We start from the raw sequence: 15,861 nt of genomic DNA, 5'->3' as shown, positions 1-15,861 counted from the left end.
CCACAAGCCACCGAACCCCTGCGTCTCCCCCGAACCAACTCCCCAGCACCATGCTGCAGCAGCGTCATCCAACAGTGGTGGGGGTGTTGGTGACAGCTAGAAAGTGATGCCAGCATGGCGTGGGGATGTTCTGTTAAACCACCACTTGCCCTTTATCCTCAGCCTGCATGCTCAGGGTTTGTTTCTTTCTCCTCCCCCCACCCCTTCACACCATAGTGGAGATCACACAGATCTTAAGCATTGAAAGCCTTAAACACAAGAAAGCAATTGCAATTGCAAGGATTATTTGAGCTTCAAAAGGGAAAGCATCTGGATTTAGTTTGGCTTTTTAAGATTATGAAAAGAGCAGGGGAGTTAAGAGAAAGCAAAAAAAAAATGGAGTATTAGAACAGGTCAGACATCTATAATCTACCACTACAGGAGGGCAAAGAGCATTTCACGGCAAGTTCTAAAAATGGATTCAGTCATGAGTAACTCCTCCTAGTAAGCCCTAAAGACAAAGGTGAGCAGATGACACCACTCACGGTTGCCTCGGCTTCAGTGAGGAGCCTTCCTCCCCTCCTCCCCCGAGCAGCTTTGCCAGGCAACCAAGCGTTTCCCCGGACTTTCCCCTCCGCCCAGATCCGCATGCCTGAGGCAGGTGGCTGGGCTTCGGTGCAGCACTTCCATCTGGCCAGGCGAAGCCTGCCTTGCTGGGACCAGGCAAAGACACTGGAAGGATAGCCCACGTGCCTGCACATCAGAGGCCTGGGACACTCTTTGCCCTGGCAAAGTGGCTGATGGAGACTCCCAGACAATCCGGATCCATCTCTGGGTGTGTTTCTTGTTGGACCACCTGGAAGGGCACTTCCAGCTCGAGGTGCCCCAGAGATCTGAGCGTAGATGTCCTGGGGAGTAGGGACACAACCCCAGTATCCCCTCTGGTGCCATCCACCACCAAGCAGGCTACGAGGGAGATATTTGCAGGAACTGCAGGTGAGCTCTGGGGTCAGAGAGCTGTAGGTGGGCTCTTACTTGCCTCTCTAAATTTGCAAGGCTGAGGAATAGATCAGCCATTTCAACCCCACGCATGTTGGAGCCCTGGACCCAAGTTATTGCCAAATAGCACAGCTCCCAAGAGCACATTTCCTCAAAACAGTTAAATGACAGACTGCATATTGCCTTCCATACCACAGGAAGCTCTGCAGCTCCAGGCCAAGAAAAGCAGCTTACCGAGGTGTTCCTGGTCAGTGACTTCTCTCCTCACTTGCATATGTGCATTTTGCACCAGCTGTGCTGGAGGAAGATCCTGCTGTGAGGCAGGTAGAGAAAACAGTTAAAGGTTGCAGTTGAGTCTACCAGAAGAAGCCGAATGCCACTATGCAAAAAACAGCAAGGGGAGGGCAGTGGAAAAGATTCTCTGTTACTTTTTAATCGGTAATACCAGGATAAAACAGTGAACAAAAGGAAAGAGAAGCCTCACAAAGATACAGCTCCTCTTATGCACTTGTCATGATCATGGTATTGTTTGCAACACAAACAGTGCCCTGAGCCATGGGTCCAATTACCGTTCATTAGCTGCCGTACAAATGCAGAGTAAGAGAGACCCAGCCCCCAGAGCTCAGGGCATGAGCTGGGAGATGAGGCAAAGCCCCTGGGCTGTGGCTGGGTGGCAGTAACCTCATCCCTGCACGAAGGTGCACAAACCTCCAAGCTAGCACCCATGGCACAAAACCCAGAAGCCATTCCTTGGCTGTGGAATTTGTTAGCGAAACAAAGTCTGCTGGCATCTTTGCTGCATGCCCCAAGCAGCCAAATAACCAGGCAGTCAGCTCAGGAAGGACCCCAAGAAGCATAACCAAAGGCTGACTAACAACACATAAGAAAATTCGTGGCAACTGTTAACAACGAAGTCACAGGACACAGTGACACAAGGCTGTCCGTGAGCTGAAGACAGACCAGAATTCTTCTGGTGCCAGTGGCCCACAATGTCCCTGCACCATGCCCGAGTCCCAGCAAGACCAGGCTTTCCTTCCTCTGTCGAACAGCAAAGCAACCCACTTGCAGGCACCCGGGTGCTCACAGCAGGAGGACTTGAGCAAGATTAAGGATAGGAAGCACTAATCTGTTTTTACATCAGGCTTCATACTTGAATTTTACATCAGGCTTCGTACTTGAATTCTCCTTGGCATTTCCAAGGCTGTTTCTACACCACTGGTCTCCAAGACCAACCAGCCAGCAGGGAAAGGCAGCAAGTGCACCCCTTCTCTTCCATGGCTATGGACTTCAATTCAGATGAGAACTTGGTCACCAGAGAGGAGGATTTGGTGAGCCTTGGCCTTTCAGCATATATCTGTGGCACAAAACTGATTAGACATCTAATCCTCATTAAGATTCAGGTCTGGCCTCTGCTTATGCTCTTCTGAAAATCTGCCCAGTTGCTTCTCAATATATCTAGATGTCAAAACAACTTTTCAGACTAAATAGTGTAATGTGTAGGCCCAGCTCTGGGTGAGAGTCACTCTTGAAATCCAAGAGTCAGGAGCATCATAAGAACTGTAAAAGCAACCAGGACTCTTCTGGTCCTGATCAGGAGCTACATGGGTTGGCAAAGGAAAGTCAGAGAAATTTACTAAGGAGGAATTTTATCAGTCACTTACCCAAAGGTCAGTGCAAGTTGAAGACCTGCTCCCAGGTTCCTTTCTGCATGGAACCAGCAGGGTGTATTTGGCCCCCACAGATGCCTGCTGTATATTTTGTAAAGCTCCCAGCACATCATGTTCATGTCAAATCACACTGCAAAACAAATCACACTTTGCCTGGATTATCTTCTGTGTTCTTACTGAATACAGATTGATCAAGGACCAAGGGTTTGTCATCATCTCCATGAAGGGCAAGCAGAACTATTCAGGCATAAAGAGAGAAAAGATGGAAAAATGAATAGGGACCACACAGGGAAATGGCTCCAGGTTTGCTATGAGATGCCCAGGGACAAGGCAGAGGAGAACCCAGACTCCCAAGGTCCTCTGAGGTTTTGAAGAGCTTGGGGACTGAAATGCAACATTGCACAAGGCGAGGAACACCCTCTTCTTCCCCAGACGCAGGATGGCAGTTGTGGTGACAGTCCATATTCTAACAGCAAGGAAGATGATGGTTTGATTTTGGATACCTGCAGCTTCTGTGGCTGTTTCTACACCTAATGTCAGCAAAAATTTGCCAGTTGCACTTACCACATCCTTAACTAAGCACTTGTGTGTGCAGTGTGTCTGAAGGAGGAACGGAGGCAGGGGAAACCGATAACCTCTACAGTATTTTCACGCGCTAATATAGAGCCTTTGCTCCGGAACAGCTGGAAACAGCTGTCTGAGTAAGCCTATCTCCCGGAAGGCATCACTATGCATGACCAAAGCAGTATGGAGTAGAGACAGTATCTAAAGAGCTGCAACTGCAGTAAGTGGGATTTAAGCCTCATCCCTTGATACAGATTTAGGAAAGCCAGGTGAAGCCTGAACCATGCCAGTGTCACTAACCTCATGCATCACGTCGCCTTGCAGAATGCTACTGCAACGTTCCTCAGAGTATCTTTGAATCCTTTCACATCCTAGGTCTTCCCAGTTTCAAGGTGATTTGGGACCTTTTAACCTAGGAAATTAAACAGGTTTTAGTAACAGCTGGTCAGGTGACAGAAAACAAGGGTTAGTTTCCTATATGTGGTCTTCAGTTCATGTGGCACAAAATAAAAGAGATAAAGCATATGAAGATGCGGACAGAAATTGTCTTAAAAATTGAGCATTGAGAGGATGAGATCATAGATAGTTACCTGATATGCAGGCAGAAATCAGTTCTCCCCCTTTCCCAAAAGCCAGAAACTGCAGGAGTTACTTTGGCTAATGGGCAGCATGGCTGGGCTAGACCCAGGAGACATGGGGTCCACAAAGGCTTTGCTTTGGGCTCTCTCGGTGACCGTGGGCATGCGAACACATGTAAGGCCTTTAAATCCCTGAATTTCCCCTTCTGGAAACAGGTATCAAGATGTCCTTTGCTTACCTTTTCCCTGTTTCAGTTATCTCCAGAGTCCTGTGATGCTCCCTCCTCCTTTGCAGAGTGCTCGGCTCAACAAAGCCTTAAATTCACTTGGGACCTCCAATACACATAACACACAAATTGCAGAGACAGACTGAAGGTTTGGTGAAGTGCTCAATGAGACACAGTTAATGGGTGGATGTGCTGTTACTCGGTCTAGGACCAAATTGAGAACCATGCAGCAAGCAAGAATAATAGGAATTAAAAAAGCAATGCACACACTGCAGCCTTCTAAGACTTGAAAGGTTAATGCACGCAAAAAGGGAGAAACACAATAAAAAGCTCTGGAGCTAGAGATTAACTTACACTTCTCAGAATCTATTATTGTTATTAAGGCAGATATTGAAAGGCCAGAGAAAAAAAATAAAGAGGAGCTAGATGCCCTACTTCCACCGCCTTGCACTGGGAGTTGGGATTTTTGGTTTCATGCCTTTCAGTATCTTCCTTTTTTTTTTTTTTTTTCCCAACCTGCAGTGAAATGCAAATGGCAACGACTTTGATAAGCAGCCTGAAAGCCGGAGAAGGTTGACAGGCAGGGAATCCCCCAGGCTCAAGGCAGGGTGATGCTTTGCAAGGCAGCTCCCCCTCACCACGAAAACCCTGCTGGCAGCTGGCAGGCAGCGCCGTGCCAGGAGATGGCTCTATTTATAACGGGCACCTCTTAGGCGACCCATCCGTCTAGCTTGGGTGCTCGTTGTTTATTCAGCTAATGGGCAAAGTTATGTCCACATTCAAGTGTAAATTAAGTATTCAGCTATTTTACAAGGCACGGTAAGTCGGCCAGCCTTAGCCTCGGTAATTAGGGCTTACCGTTTAATTAATCTCTTGTGGTCACACAGAAGATAGAGCAATCTCTATCTCACTCTGTTGGCTGTCAAGGTAAAGAGAAGACCAGGGAAGGGAAAGGAAGAGTTAATCCTTTAAATGCATCACTTATCCCCACGGCACAAGCATTAAATAAAGCAGGGGGCTGCTCCCTCTCTTCCCTGGTGGGACACATTTGGGTTACGAGGCTGCAGAATCGCTCGAGACATTGGCTCCTCACCCAGGGGACCCATCCGGGCTATGGGCAGGGAACAGAGCAAATCCCACTGGTACTGTTCCTTGGGGAAGGGAAGGCAGCTTTGCCTTTGACCAGAGAATCGCTGAGCTAATGGGGCTGTGCTCACCATGAGCCTATAAAGCAGCCACGCAGGCTGAGCCCCAGGGCCCAGTGCCCATGGCAGTAGCAGGGGACCAGCAGGACCTGTCCCCATCCCCAGCGGGGCCGTGTCCTTGCCAGGACCAGCAGAGGGTCAAGGCCCACACAGGGGCCACATTTCTGCTCACTGCGGGTGTGGGACCATCGTGATGGAGGTATCAGAGCGCCCCCCGCAGCTGGAGCCATGGGGACATCGTGCAGCCAAGGAGGAACATGGTAAAGCCTGAAAACAAAACCAAAAGGTCAAAAAAACAGGAGAAAAACAGTCAGCAGACCAGGATTACGGCATTCAAGAGGGAAACAAGCAATTTGAAGATTTTCTTCAGGTAACAGAGCCAGCACAGAGGGGCTGATAGGGTGCTACCCAGTGTCAGCCCTGAGTAAAACAAATAGAGGCAGCCACCTGGATTTTATTTAAGGTGCTGTTCCCTTTGGCAAGGAAGTACCAGCTGCTCTGAGCTGATGCAGGATGCCAGGGGAGGGAGGCCAGAAACCCAGAGCTGCAGGGAAGCAGGTGGGGACCTGTACTGGAGGAAAAATGCTGCCCAGCCTGATATCACAGCCACCGGCCTCACTGGGGGGAAAATTGCCCGTCACAATGAGCACAACAAGCAGACATCCTGCAGAAGCTGCCCCAGCCATGGAGCCCAGGGTCTGTCCTTGGGGCTGCTGGCTGCAGCCTTGGGATTTTCCTCAGGCTCCAGCACCGACAGAACTGAAGCTTCTCTCGCCCTGCTCTGTGGCCACAACAGGGCCACTGGGGCCACCATCCCACAGCCAGGGGCGAGGACATCCCACATGGGGAAGCGTCAGGTTTGTCTCCTCTCCCTGTGCTGAGCAGCCAGCACAACCCCGGCACACAGCATGGTGGCCTCCAGAACAGAATCAGTTTCTGGCATATGCAATGCTTCAAGACATGGATGATTTGCAATGGAAATTGCTGAGGGACATTTGCAACCACCTGTGTGGTGCAGAGACCTCAGCTCTCCTGGGCATTGGGAACATCTCTGGAGAGCTCTGGTTACAGCTCCATCAGGAGCACAAGACAGGGCCTCAGGGCTGGTGCTGAGTTCTGCATCCTCAGAACGAACAGACGTCTCTTTAGGTGTATGCCCAGGCATTTGGCCACTCCTTGCTGATTCCCACAAGCACTAGGAGCAGGCAGGAACAGAGCACTCGCTGCCCCCTGTGCGCTCTCCTTCCTGAGACGCTGACCTCAGGGAAGCTGGGGCTCTCATCCCCACAGATGGCTCCAGCTTCCCCACCACAACCCAGGAAATCCTTCCCAGGGCTGGGCAATGCAGAAGCCAGCCTGAGTGCCAGACGGCTGCTCCTGCAGCACTGAGCAGCTCCTGCAGCTGCTTTCCAAGCTCACGTGCCAGACTCCGTGGAAGGGCCAGACTAAACAAGCTAGGCTGTCTCAGCAGAAGGAAGCTGCTAGCGTTCATTCAGAAAAACCTGTAACTTTTCTGAGCAGCAACAAGTCACCGGTGCTTTGCACAGAGAGGTTTCCCCTCAGCAGAGGCAATCAGAGGTTTTGCCTCATGGTCACCCACAGGGATGAGCTGAGGTTTTCATCCACATTCTAGCTTCCAGCCACAGAGCTGCTGTAGGTCATTGGAGACAGTGACGTGCAAAGAGAGACATTTTAAAATGTAAGGAAAGTGTCTAGCTCTGTTCGGAACAGCTCCTGGCAGTGCATGAGGGTGAAGCCACTGCCGAAGCCACTTGCTCGGAGACACCTGCACGGCCCCAGGTGCCTGCAGTAGTGATCATCTCCCCTGCCCAGCTGCTCCCTAGCCTCAGAGACACCTCAAGCCTTTAAGGTTCTGAGTTTCCACCAGAAACTCTCCCTATGGCTCCAAACACTCACCTCTGGGCATTTCTGGACTAACCCAAGCCTGCACAGTGCTGCAGGAAGGAACCACACGCTCACTTCCAAGCAAGAAGCTTTGCAGATGAGGCACTTCCCACTTACCGCGCTCCGCAAGGCACTCCTGATGCTCTCAGCACCGGGTTGCTGCACCCCAGAGGCCCAGCAGCGCCTCCTCCAGCCCCTGGAGAAGACCTGCCCCAAGGGGGAGGGCACGTAGGCTACGACTTGAGGAATAAGCACAACAGAAACAGATCCCATGCCCAGATGCTCAGTATGGATTTCCAAGACTCTCAAAAAAATAATCAAATGTTGCTATATATTTTTAAATACATCTCTGTGCAGATAAATATGTGTATAAACATATGTTATAGTTATAACATAGGACTGGATTCTGCCAGGCCACACCTTCAGTGCCAACATCTCAGTGCAGATGGAGCAATGGCAGCTTCTCCCCATCACAGGGCTGTTTGGAAAAGAAATGTGGTCACACCCCCTGAGGTGCTCCATCGCTGTTACAGAGGGGTTACTTAAACTGCCACAGGCTGCAGCCAGGCCTCGGGGACACCACAGCACCACTGACCTCCTCAGGCAGTGACATTAGAGGTGGCATTAGGGGCCAGCGGCTGATCGGTACACGACGCGTGATAACACCCCGCTGCAATCATTCAGCACCAGGACACAAGGATGTGGCATCTCAGGAACACAGCACTGATGATTTATGATGCACTCAAGACTCTCCAATGGCATTATTTATTTGCATTACCAAGAGGACTTAATTATTCCTCCTCACATTAGAAGAGACATTGAGAGCTTCTATTACAGAGAAAATAATTTCAATCAGCAAACAGAGCACATGCCACAACCAAACATTTATCACAAGGAAAGTCAGATGTCTGAAGAGTTGGTATTTCCGAACCCCACTGTATACAGCTGCATGTGCCTGAACTGCACGGACTGACCCATAAATGAGGGAAAGTGCCTAATTGCAGCAAAGCTGATCAAGCTTTTCAGTGGGTAGTGCTGCAGAAAAGGCCCAGCATCGCCAAAAAAAAAAGTAGAGGAAAAACGGCAGCTAACAATTTCACATCATAAGAACTGGCAAGAATAGCAGATAAAAAATAAAAATAAATAAAAAAAAGCAAAACTGAGTTAGGACCACAAGGCCCATTTTCTTGCCTGAGTTTCGGCAGTGAGTGAAGGCTGGTGGTCAGAAGAGGTCTTTGAATTCTCACGAACACCTTCAGGAGCTGTGTGCCTGCTGCTGAGAAGTCAGCCCCTGCTTACTGCAGCGCTCTGCGTCTCTGGGAGCACCGTGGGGCAACCCTGCTGCCATTGCTGTAGCTCCCAGTGGTGACAGTAACACCAAGAACATGGTGATGGGCACCATCCAACACACCCAGGGCCCACGGCTGCTGTTTCCAGGCTAGCCAGACAGGAAGATGCCGCCTCCTCACCAAACACACAAGACCAAGGATGACAATGACTCCTCGAACACTTTGGTTTGCTTCCTTCCCTGGGAGGTCACTGGTTGGACTAATGCAGAGCTCTGCATCATTTTTCCCTGACTGAAGTTAAAATTGTTTGCAAGACTGAAAAAAAATTATGTCATTAAGAAAACCCATGGAAATCCAAAAGGAGGTCAGATGTATTTCAAAAAGTTAGGTCTGAGCTCATGGCTTTTTTGCTCCTTGCAGGGAGCTCCTGGGCCATCACTTGGTTTTCTGGAAGCAGAGAAATTGACCAGGGTCTTAAAATGACAGAAAATCTTTCATGATTTGGAAAAAAAAATGCAAACCCCACCGTCCTGCTCTCATTGGAAGTTACCCCATCTCAATGTGCTGTGGACCTTGGACTTTTCCTGGAGAAAGAAAACTGAGGAGCAAGTGGGGCTCAATGCCCAGCTGAGGAAGGCAGGTTGGGTGGAGGCAGGGCATCCAGCATGAGCCATCTGCCTTTCATGTCCAGCTGCTTGATGTTTCCTTTAACATCCTGAGAGCTGCTTCTCAGCAGTTACCTGGCCCGGGACCTTTCCACCAGACACAGCAAGGACTGCTCAGCGCTCCTCCGTGAGCACGGCACCGCCATGGGCTCTGCTCCCTCCCTGGGGAGGAGGCGAGGCCTCACGTTCCTGTCAAATGAGGGTGTCCACTGTTCAAATTTATCCACTGTGAAGTACAATGTACAGCCAGCTTCCTCGGTACTGGCATCTCTACAAGTTAAACACAGTAATTATGGCGCGCTAGCATTCAGGGGAGAGTACGTTGCTCTGCCAGGGAATGGGGACTCAGTGCCCGCTTGACATCTCCCAGTAAGTGAAAACCAGAAGGCTCATCACTTGGGTGGAACAGAAATGTGCAGGGCAGTCAGCTGAGCCACCAGCACTGCTGTCACCTTGCCTCCCCACGAGGCCATTTTCCAAAGCCCCCAAGAGCTGAGCTGAGACCACCAGGACCAGGAGCTGTCTGGTGGCCAGAAGGGCTCAGTGCACAGCAGCCAGCTCGCTCTTTTTGACTGGGAAGGAGTCAAACGGGAGCTGCTGTGGGAGCAGGACTTGACTCATTGGGTATTTGAGCCTGGTGAAGTTGGTGGCACCTCCTGCGCGGTGAGATGAGGTCTGGCAGTGGCTTCAAAGCATCCTTGGTAGGGTCACCACTAGCATTAGCAGCCTGAGCTGAGCAGCAGCAGAGGGGGATGGCACATCCTTGTGCTCGCAGTGCTGCCAGGACCATGACGCTCTCTAAACACCTCTCCTGGGCATGCTCTTCATCTATCTGTATTCCCAACCATTCCAACTGCCTTGCTTGTTTATAACCAAGTAGAACCCCCCCCCAAAAAAAACATTTATTTTGATCAAAAATTTGTTGTTTTCTTGATTCTACAGCATCCAATAACATGCAAAAACCAAGCAGCCCCATTCACTGTTTAGAATATTTCTCTTCACTGAGGTCTTTACAGTTCCTATTTCAGACAGTTTAATAAAGGATTAGTTCTCGGGCATGGCTTAATTTTTCACTTCACTGAGAAATAAACATCAGGCTCATTTTCCTTTGCAAGAGAGCTCATGGTTTCCAAGACAAGCATTATGCACTCTTGCTGTTCCCTCCTCATCCCACCTTGAAGCCCTCTGAACCCTCCCCTCACCCAGGGCGATGCTCTCCCTGCAGGAATCCTGCAAACACCACGGATAGGGCTTGGGGGGCACAGACTAAACCCAAATCTCTCTGTAACTCAAAACAGCAGCTCCCAGAGCTGGGTGTCCCACCAGACTGCATCCTTGTTTCCTCCCTCACTGCTTTCTCCCATTGTTATCTACTGAAGACCGTTGAAAATTACATTCAGTAAGGCTGCTGGGTTGTCAGGGGCCTGCAGAAACACAGCCTGTGTATGACAGTGACCTGGTAATTGTTCAGCATCTCTGATCTGGGGGTTCTTTCTCCTGGGACGTGAATAAGAACAGCTTCTTAATTAAGTCTTGGGTATTGATTTCATTTTCATCCTATTAACTGCTTTGCCCTACATGTGTTTGCTACACACAGTAGGATTCCCCTTACCCCCACCCCATATACACGCAGCCAGCAAAGATAAAACAGCTTCATTAGTCCTATCTACTCTTTAGGCACCAGCTTCATTTCTGCTTTAAAGTGCTCTTGAAACAGCCTCCTTGACAGTTCCCAGGCCGCATCTCCCTGGCAGAGCAAAGATGCACAAACCAGCATCAAGAGCCCTGGATCATTCAAACCAGAGGAGAGAAAACTGCACAGCCCATAAGGAAACCCATCTGGGTTTGGGTGGATGGTGGGGCAGGGGATGGGAGTTTAAGGGGTGAGAAGAGCAAAATCCCTAGAGACAATGCCATTTGTTAGCCTCTTTGCAAAAGAACAGCGGCATTTTGTCCTTAAATACTGAGCTCCTGCAGATCCCAAGCAGCACAGGGTCAGAAAACCCCACACTCCCACTAAGAGTAAATCCAGAACTTTCTTCATAAGCAGCTACAGTAGGAAGCCTCATAAGTGAGAGCAGTGAAGCAAATCCGAGGTTGAAAAATGGAAGAGTAGAAAGCTGATAGATTGAAGAGAACAAGCAGAAAATTAGCATTTTCCACAGGGCTATAAAAGAAGGACACCAAAAGATCTGAGTTTGCATCACATCCCCCATGGTTATTTGCGTCAGTAACCAGGGCTGAGGCTCACTCGTGTTCTAAGTTCATGAACTTACAAAGCCACGTGGTCTTTGCACAAGAAAGGAAAACAACTGGAGGAAGACTTATTACACAAGTGAGTAGGGGAGACGTAAGCATTCTGAGAAGAGCTATTTCCAACCAGTCAGTCTTGTTTCTTCAGGACATCACAGAAAAGGACTGAAGGAACGAGAGCTGGCTGGCAAGAAGTTCCCTACAGAAATTTGAGCTGGCAGAGGAATGGTGACACTGAAGCCTGGGACAAGCCCAGAGAAGGAGATCAAGGCCTGACAGCACTTCCCACACTGTCATGTGTATTCAGCTTCCTTTGATTTCTGAGCTGAAATCCCAGGAATTCTCAGCATATGTAAATATTTGTCACCCAAACCTGAGCACTGGACTGAAGCACAGCTGGGTCAGGGGACCTGCCTGGCAGTTGTTTGTCTCTAAATACCAAGGGCAGCTGCCTAAAAGGTCAATGAAGAATAATCAATAATCCGAGCAGCAAGTTTAACTTTTGCTGTGAGTAACTACTAGCTTTCAAAAGCATGGTTGATTGCCAAAAACTTCTGGTAAAGCTTCATATTTGGCTCTGAGTTGTTTTTCCAAAGCAGAACTGAGCAAAATAATTTGTCTGGTTTCAGGCAGTACTTGGATGTTTACACTGATCTAAGAATTAGCTCGAAAATTTTAATATGCGCCAAGTTAAGTGGCAGCAAGGACTGACTGCATGAAGTGCACTTGAGCTCTACTTCGCAGTCCAGATTTTTCTGTTTTTCTTCAAGAAGGAAGGCTTGGTAATGTCAGAACAACACGGCCTCAAGTCCCACTTCCACCAGCCGAGGGATGTCGCTGGAGCTGCCCCATCTCCCTTCTGCAGCCCCGTAGAGCAGGCAGCACTTATTTCAACTGAATTAGCAAGAAAGGTCTGGAATGGTTAATTGAAATTATTTAGCCATAATGTTTTGCCCTTCTCCTCCTCTCCCCAGCATAATGTTTTCTAAATTGAATTCCTTTAACAGAATCCAATATGCAGCAAAACTGTTGTTCCAGAGAAACGTAACATTTCGGGTCTGGCTCATCGCCTCCCCCGTGGTGCAGGGAGGCAGCAGCTCCTGGTGACCCCTTTGCTGTCCCCATCCCCTGCCCAGCTCCAGCAGGGCCGGGCACTGCATCCCCTTCAGGCTGGTCCATGGGGCAGTGATGACACCAGGGGCACACGGGGCTCAGCACCGGGAGCTTCCCTGGAGCCTCCATCTGGCAGCTGCTGCTTCCTTGCCATGCGGGAAGGCTGGGGAAATCAGAGCTTAACCAACCCGGGGTGCTGGCCTGGTGGTTTTCCTGCATGTAATTTGAGAAGAGTGCTGTGGGGACTGTTGTACATTACTGTGCAATACAGCATTACCTGGCTGGCAGCACTGGCCCCAAATTCCCATCCCATTCTTCATCCTCCGCCCAAGGAGGGCTTTTCCCCCCCTCTCCTTTCACAGCAAAGCTGAGGCTAGGGGCACTCCAGGTCCCACTGGCCCAACTCCTTCTCCAGCTGTGCCACCTCAAGCAGGGTGCCCAGCGCCACATCCAGGTGGCCCCTGAAGGTCCCCAAGGAGGTGACACCACAACCTCTCTGGGCAGCCCATCCAAGCCTGCACAAAGCACTGCCCCAGCAGAGACAGCTCCAAGCCAGAGCTGCAGAGCAGCTTCCACGTGCTCCAAGCTGTTTCACTGAGGACCAGGGGGGCAGTGGTGTTTCTACAAGAAGCAAACACGTTCTCTATGGCTGCCCAAGGATTTGGCCACAAACTTCACATCAGGTCTGGGTGAGCAGAGAGTCAGTTCTATCCACATGCTGTCCATCTGTCCCCTCCAACCTGCACATCAGCTTTGCTCCCACCATTTCAGCTACATCCCTGCCTCACTCCTCTGCGTCTTGTAGCAGCCATTGGGTGCAAGGGCACAGAGCACTCCCCTCACCTCCCCTGAACACCAGGGCTTCTCCCAGCACCTTGAGCACCAGCCAGGTCTCCCACTGCAGAACTTTGCAGGATGCATTCGCTCTCCTCAGTGCAAACCCTCCCATCGCAGCCGCTGCCTGCTGTGACTTCTGAGGACGGGGACGCGCACACAGAAGTCAGCTCAGTGGCTTCGCGTGCCTTAGGTAACCAGTTCCTGACTGCCCTCCCCTGGGGTTTCAATTTTTTGTTTAAAGAAACCGGATGCTCAGAACACAGGGAGAATTAGAATCCTGCTCTTTCTTTTTAATAGCTATTGTAATTTAATTGTAGAGCTTTATTCAAACCTTGAGCCCGCATCTGGAACAACATGCCTTCTTACCAAAGGGAAGCTTTCTACACAGAGCCAGGGCAGACAAGGAGCAGCAAGCACAGCCCTGCAGGAGCAGCAGGTCTGGCAAGCACCTGCTGGCAGGGCAGGGGCTGTCATCATCCAGGCACGAGGGCTGTGCTTCTGCAGAGAAAGAGGTGCATCAGTCCATATAAACTGGAGTTCTGCACAGAGGAAACACCTAGAGCAGCCCTGAAGCAGATGTCATGGCAGGTGGGGAGGCTGCTCACCTGTAAGGGCAGGTGCTGATACTGGGGGGTACTGCCGGGGCAGCCCTCTGGAGCCCCCCGGAGTGCCCAGGGCAGCAGCCTGCAGGGAACCACAGAGATGGGGATGCAGCAGCCCCCCCATGGGACTCAGACAGCACCCAGCCCAGGGGATCAGCACCATGTCTACCTGTGGGCATGTTGCATGGAGAGACAAGGACGGAAAGTTCAGAAAATTTGGTTCTCTCTTCCCTTCTCTGCAAGAAGCTGATGAAGTTTGCAATAATACTTTCACAGGTGGAGAAAAATATGTATATATATTCCAACCCAAACAATTGGGGTGTGCATTCAAGGCTAGTTTTACAGTTAAAAAAAATAAACACTTGGTCCTCTTAGAGCCCAATGTCACCAAACTTCCTTTTTCAACCCCAGCCTCTCCAGGAGTTTGGCCCCAAAGCCTTGGCCTCCTGACTTTATGAACCCAAACCCAGCAGCAAGGCCTCATACCAGCAAAGGACCCCCCAGGCCCCATTTTACTGGGGGAGGGGCTGAGGCAAGGACATCACCCTCTGCCCCCACAGCCACGCAACTCCCCAGGCCTCTCCCTACCCAAGTCTGTCTCAAAGGGATACTCAAGGTATAAATGAGAACACCCTCCCAAGTGTTTGTTTTTTTTTTTAAAACTCATTTACACAGCAATTTTGCTAATGTTGCAGTCCATGCTTGCTGCTCACAAGTTTCTCAGCAATTTATTCCAGCTATTTTCCCCCAGCAGATGCACAACTACAGAGAAATTCTCATCCCGGCAGAGGCAGAAGAGAAGGATGTTCATTTTATTATGTCTGGGTAAAGCTTATCTGCTTAGCTGCTGCTCTGAATTATATTTACAAAGCACAACGACAAAGCCAAGTGCACTAATTGCTGTTGCCCAGGTGGAATATCTTCTGTCCACCCTAAAATATGAAGCCCCGCTGATGCAGGACTTATCTAATATAAGTGAGCCACACAGAAGGCATTTATTGTTTAACCATCACCACTATTTCATTCCTGCTATATTTTATAAAAATAAAAGGAAGAAAAAGCCTCACTGATTTCTCGCTTATTGCTTTGCCTTTTTCAGGCAAAGATTGCTGATTTATTTATTTATTTATTTAAAAAATAAAACTCATTACAGACAACAGACAGATACATCAACATTTAAATCAATCTCGCTCAGAGGATACAGATGGAGGCTCCTCCGGAGGACAGGGAGGCAACCCATAATCGGGTGTTTTCCATCCCCAGCACGGTGGGCTCCAGCCACCCACCCACCTACCGGTGCTCTCAAGGGATGCACATGATGCAGCAAGCAACCCATGAGCAAAAATGACTTCTAGCCTCAAATCTGCATATTTTCCACCTTGTCAGCACTACACATCCTCATCTTACCTCTAGTTCAGCCGTAGGGCTTCCCACAGACCCCACACTCTCAGAGCAGAGCCCAGCCTGGACCAGCCACCACCACACAACAACATGCAGCTCCCCAGCACCTCTATTTAAAAGCATCCCCAGGAGGGTGGCAGCAGGGTGGGATGAGAATTAATTTGCATCTAAAGAGGGCCAGCTGGTAATGCTATGGGAGAAACATCCCAAAAGCTAAATGTAGCTGGGGCTTCTCCCCCTCCTTGGAGTCCCCACAGCTCCTTGCCCCTGCTCCAGTCCCTCTCACTACCCTCCTCCTTAAAATCAGCCCAAAACGCACCCTGCTCTGCCTGAGGTTAGAGGCATTTCATTTCTCTTGCAAACCCATCCTCAGTGGTTAGCTGGGCGTGTAGGATCCATATGTATCCAACGCTTTCTATTCCTGCAGCAGCATTAAAGACTTTGCAGGAAAGTTGGCAAATGGCTCCCTCCTAAAATAGCCGGCCCTTGTCGTAATGTAATCTCTTGTCATTCTTGTTAGATAGCAGAGCTCCAAGTATTTAAACAAAGCCTTGGCTTCCTTCGTTGATGCCCTGCT

At 49.8% G+C, this 15,861-nt stretch overlaps 1 long non-coding RNA gene across 1 annotated transcript; it reads right to left on the bottom strand.

The window, feature by feature from the left end:
• Positions 1-5,576: 5,576 nt before the first annotated feature.
• LOC121057578 lies at positions 5,577-15,458 on the bottom strand. Its single transcript, XR_005813848.1, has 3 exons — positions 15,291-15,458; positions 7,242-7,428; positions 5,577-6,870 (listed from the first exon to the last, which is right to left on the bottom strand). It is a non-coding gene; the product is annotated as an uncharacterized LOC121057578 (long non-coding RNA).
• Positions 15,459-15,861: the final 403 nt, after the last annotated feature.

This window comes from Cygnus olor, chromosome 19 (assembly GCF_009769625.2).
Source record: "Cygnus olor isolate bCygOlo1 chromosome 19, bCygOlo1.pri.v2, whole genome shotgun sequence".
NCBI classification, from domain to species: Eukaryota; Metazoa; Chordata; class Aves; order Anseriformes; family Anatidae; genus Cygnus; species Cygnus olor.
This window is presented reverse-complemented; position numbering and strand designations above follow the sequence as displayed.